Here is a 5,384-nt window from a genome sequence, read left to right as displayed (position 1 = left end):
TGATTAACATCATAGAGGTTAGGATTTACAGCACATAGGATAATCACATCAGATCATAAAATGGCGGACAATCATACAATACTGGGAATCATGGCCTAGCCAAGCTGACACACATTTTTTGGGGACACAATTCAATCTATAACAGTAAGTTTATATGTAATGTTTCCAAACCCCAAAGACAAATAAAGATCGGATTTATAAAAGATACTGATAATAAAAAGCAATAATAATGAAAACTAAAAAAAAAAAAAAAAAAAAGGTATTGGACTTAACTTCAGAAGTGACTTACTACTTACAACAGCAAATGGAACCCTGTCATAGGTCAGAACTACCTGTAACAAAGTGTTTCATCTGCAACCACTTTGCTCAGGTAGAGCAAGGTCACTGTACGCTCCATCCACCTTCGTCCCTGCTGACCCCTGGGCGGAAAGTGACCCCCTTCTCATCTGGATGGACTGCTGCATTCTTTGAACCCCACTCATGGCCACGCCTTCCATTGACAGGGCAGTGTTGAGGATACCAAACACCACTTCTGCTAGCTCTGCTCTGCTTGCCCCACCAGCCCTGCACGGCCTTTTTATCCTGACACGAGGGAGAGACAGAGGAAGGAGCAGAAACAAGAAGCGAGACGGGAGAACTGGTGAGCAAGAGCTAGGCTGGGCAGGTCCAAGCCCAGGTGAGTGGGAACCTGGGGTGCAGTTCTCCCAAGAGAGGTGAGCCCAGGACGACCGTGTTGGGAGGGACAGTAGCCCAGTACCCCATGCATCAATCCATCGTTCTGCGGACGTGGCCTCACACGCCACCTGAAACGCAGCAGCAGCATACAGATGTACAATGCAGACACGAATTCCAGCCTCCTCCTCGCAGGCCCATGAGTGGATTAAAGATACAGAGCAGATGGAAGAAGCGGAGGCCTGTCTCTGCTGGGCGTTAGGGTATCGGGCCTCCTGCCCATCCTCAAGGAACCTCAGTAACTGTCTCTTTTCTTCTGCAGACTCCTGCGTGCTTTCTCCCAGATCTTTTTTTCCTTCCCCACCCTCTTTTGCTTTTAATCCACACAAGACACCCTTAGTACCCATGTTCCTCCCACTGGAACCCTGTTCAGCATCTTTGAGCTTTTCAGTTGCTATTCTTTCCTCCCCACTCCTACCCTTTGCCTCCCTGCCTGCCTGCCTCCCCACCTGGTATGAGGGATATACCTAAAGGTTGTTCTTTTTCATGAATAAGGAAAATAAAGTGGATCTCCCACCCATCCTCTCTCTGCTCAGCAGCATAAAACCCTTACCAGGTGTGTGAGCACCGTCTTCATAAATCCAGCCCTGCCTTTGCCAGCCCCAGGGAAAATATTTCTTTAATATGCCGAGTGATAACGGAGATGCTGTTAATTATAGCCCAAAGTCATGAAACACACACTGATTAAGACAGTGGATTTGGAAGCCCAGATAAGGGATCCCAAACCGCAGACAACACCAGAGGTGGGAACATGGAGGGAGTCGCTCAGGGCTTTGCTGCGGACACGGTTGCCGTCAGTCAAGTATGTTTACTCTCTCTGACCTTGATTTGCATTCCTGCAGCATCGGGTTCACAAGAGGAGCAAAACCACCTCCCTGGAGCCAGCTCCACACACACCCACGGACCACCAGAAGGGCAGACAGGGCCGGCTCTTCGCCAGCCCCCAGCCTCGTGCCCTGCCCTCACCCCAAGCCACCCTGTCCTCTCCCACCCCTGGCCTTCACTCCTCCTGTTCTGAGGGACCCACGCTCTGCCTCTTCTCAGCCTCTGCAGTCCAGCTCAGCTGCCATCAGTTCCAGGAAGTCCTCCAGGCCTCTGCAGGCAGGAAACAACCACCCAGTGCCCCCTCCTCTTTGCTGCCAGCTCGCGTTCCTTTATCGGTGGGCTGGCAATCTACACATCTCACTGTCTCCCCTTTCAGCTGTGACATAGCACCTGCCCCAGAAGACAGAGAGCACTGCTACACCCCCTAAACCCCAGCCCTGACCAGGCCAGATGATACTGACCAAGGATCTCGGAATATGCTCCTTGCTTTTGGCCCAAATGGTCACGGAGTGTCCCCGTGGGTGCTGTGACACCCAGAAGTTACCAGACTCTCTGGGGAGGGAGCTGGTGTCCCCTGGCTCCACACCACAGTGTGGAAAACGGGTACACTTTGATCTTTACCCCCTCTCCCCTTAAAGTAATTCCAACTGTTCAAGGAAAACCAAGAGTGAGCTTTGGAGTTGATGTCAAGACTTCAGATTTTTGGAGCTGCGTATCAAATTTCCATACGTTTGCATAAAATATTCAAATACTCTAGAGCTGCTGTGAGTATCAGAGGAGGTGGAAGAGGCAGGAAGAAAGCTCCCTGGAGCCTTCAGAGGGAGCCCAGCCCTGCTGACACCTTGATTTCAGACTTCTGGCTTCCAGAACTGTGAGATAATATACTTCTGTTCTCATAAGTTGCCCAGTTTGTGGTAATTTCTTCTGGCAGCCGTAGGAGACCAATACAGCACCTAATATGCCAGGGTCGCCGCGATGGTTTAAGGCCCAGTTGGACATCAACACAGGCTGGGGCTTACCAGAAGCCAGTGAGAAAACAGCAGCCTTCCCCGATGCCGGAGCGCTGGGCTCTGGAGCCAGGCAGCCAGGCACAAGTCCTAACCTCCCTGTATTAGTCTCTTGTGATTGCCGTAGCCAAGTACCACGCATGGGGCAGCTTTGAACAGCAGGCGTTTATTCTCTCACAGTTCTGGAAGCCACAAGTCTGGAATCAAGATGGCGACAGGCCATGCTCCTTCTGAAGGCTCTCAGGGAAGATCTGTTCTAACCTCCTTCCCAGCTTCTGGTGTTGCTGACAATTCTTGGCATTTCTTGACTTGTACATGCATCGCTCCAACCTCTGCCTCTATCTTCACATGGCTGTCTTCCCTCTGTGTCTCATGTCTTCTCGTATAAGGATACCAGTCATGTTGGGTTCAGACCCACCCTAGTTCAGTTTGACCTTATTCTCCTAGCGCTGCTGTAACAGAAATACCACAAGTTGGGCTTCATTGAACAGAAATTTATCTTCTCACTTTAGGAGGTTAGAAGTGCAAGTTCAGGGCACCAGGTCTAAGGGAAGGCTCTCCCTGTTTGGCTCTGGGGGAAAATCCTTATCTCTTTCAGCTTCAACTCATCAGTTCCTTGATGATCTCCATGTGGCATCAGTCTTCCCCTATTTGTGCTTGCTTGCTTCTGTGCCTGAAAAACAAAAAAACTAAACCCATTCCCGTCGAGTCGATTCTGACTCACAGCGACACTATAGGACAGAGTAGAACTGCCCCATAGAGTTTCCAAGGAGCAGCTGGTGGATTCAAACTGCCTGTCTTTTGGTTAGCAGCCAAGCTCTTAACCACTGTGCCACCAGGGCTCCAACAAATGACCACAAAGGGACTCGAACCCTCAATCTTCTGGGCCAGAATCAGGCACCTTATCCATTAGGCCATGTGGCCAATACTGCTCCTTTTATATCTCAGAAGGGATTGGCTTAAGACGTGACCTACACTGACATGGCCTCATTAACATCATAAAGAAAACCCATCCCCAAATAGGATTATATCCACTGGTATAGGGGTTAGAATTTATAACACGTATTTAGGGGGACACAATTCAATCCACAACAGAACTCAGGCTAGCTTAACTGGTAGCATCTGCAAAGACCCTATTTCCAAACAATGTCACGTTCACAGGTACAGGGGCTAGAACTTGAGCACATCTTTTTGGGGGACAATGTTCATCCACCACACCCTCTGACCCTGAACACCGGGCTGCGTGAGGCCGAAATGCCAGCAGGAGTTGAAAGTGCTATCATAGCACCTGATGCCCATGCATGCTCAGTTAGTGACAGCTGCTGTCACCAAGGATTTACAAAACAGAACCAGGGGTGGGGGGGTGGGGGTGGAGGGAAAGTCTGCAGGCAGTGTGAGGACAGCCAAGAGCAGGCTCGACTGACGGCCAGCTCAATACGCCAGAGAATGCCCAGGACATAAATCAAACCAGTGCCAATCAAGTGATCGGAGAGCCCAGCCAGCCTGTTTAGTATTGATAAACGGCTCATTAAAATGAAACTTTGCTCCATTTAGCTTTTCTTATTGCCAATTAGCAGTAATGCCTCCACCACACTCTAGACGATTGTAAATTAGTGGTTATCTATTTTCTGAGACAAGCATGGCACAGGGGCTTCCAGGGGGTAGCTCCACGCTGACCACCAGAACTTTGCAGAACCCCACTCACAGGGTGGACAGACCTGGGAAACAGCAGAGCCCTCGGGCACAAGGCGGCAGGCACAGCAATATCCGCAAATCCTCAAACCCTGTGCAATGGGAGACGCCAAGCTGCTGGAGGCACATTACGTGCTGAGGCCCTGCACTCGGCTGTGTTTTAAGCAAGCCACCAACTCCCATCTCTCTCCCAGGTGATGAATGGTGGCACGCTTATGTCACAAACTAAACAATGGAATTGTGCTACCATGAGTTATGGGGGAAATAAAGCCATCTTTTTCCTGGCCCAAACAGATAGCTGGAGTTATGGCAGGGCATTAAGCATCCTCTGCAAGGCAGAAATACATTGATTTTTGTTTAATGCATCAGGCTGTTTACATGCTTGGTTCCCGGAAAAACTGAACAAAAAATAAGTAACATCCCTTCTTGCATCCCGTTCACTGAGTGGCCTCCTGGGAGTGTCTCCTGGTCCTGGGAGTGATGTAAGATGCCCCCCGGGACTGGACGAGCAGTTGGACACACCTGGGTCCTGGGTCTGGTTCTCTACTCCAGCTCTGATAGGTGAGCCACCAGCCAAAGTCAAGTCATCTCTGGAAGCCTCAGTTTCCACATCTGTGCAATGGGGCTGTAGTAGATCGAAAGGACTCAGGTGAGATGAAAGCCCTATGTGTTGGTGCTCCCTGGTCAACAGGGAAGGTTGCAGACCTGCAAGGAGGCACCACACACCCAAATCAGAGCCTCGGGAGAGCAACTCTTCCACAACCCTGTCTTCCCAACACATGGATGTCCTGTGGGTGCCCATGTCCACCCAAAGTCTGCATTCATGCTTGTGCACACCCACAAGCACACACAGGCATCTGTGGACACAGATGTGTATGTGTGCTTGAACATACAGTGCAACATGAGGACAAGCGTGTGTGCGTGTGGTGCACATGTTAGGACAGGTGTGTGATCACACAATGAACACACAAAGACAGGTTTGTGTGCACACAGGGGTATATAGATGTGCATGTATATGTGTGCACATGGTGCATATGTGAGTACAGATGTGTGCGTGTGTGGTGCACACATAAAGACAGGTATGTGAGCATGTGGTACACATAGAGATAGGTTGTGAGCATGTGGTGC

General features: G+C 50.1%; 1 non-coding gene across 1 annotated transcript; it reads right to left on the bottom strand.

Annotated features, from left to right (window-relative positions):
* Positions 1 to 3,415: 3,415 nt before the first annotated feature.
* On the bottom strand, positions 3,416 to 3,488 carry TRNAQ-CUG (transfer RNA glutamine (anticodon CUG)). The gene has a single exon. It is a non-coding gene; the product is annotated as a tRNA-Gln (tRNA).
* Positions 3,489 to 5,384: the final 1,896 nt, after the last annotated feature.

This window comes from Trichechus manatus, unplaced genomic scaffold (genome assembly GCF_000243295.1).
Source record: "Trichechus manatus latirostris isolate Lorelei unplaced genomic scaffold, TriManLat1.0 scaffold00069, whole genome shotgun sequence".
NCBI classification, from domain to species: Eukaryota; Metazoa; Chordata; class Mammalia; order Sirenia; family Trichechidae; genus Trichechus; species Trichechus manatus.
The sequence above is the reverse complement of the archived record's forward strand: the minus strand, read 5'-3'. Positions and strand labels throughout refer to the sequence as shown.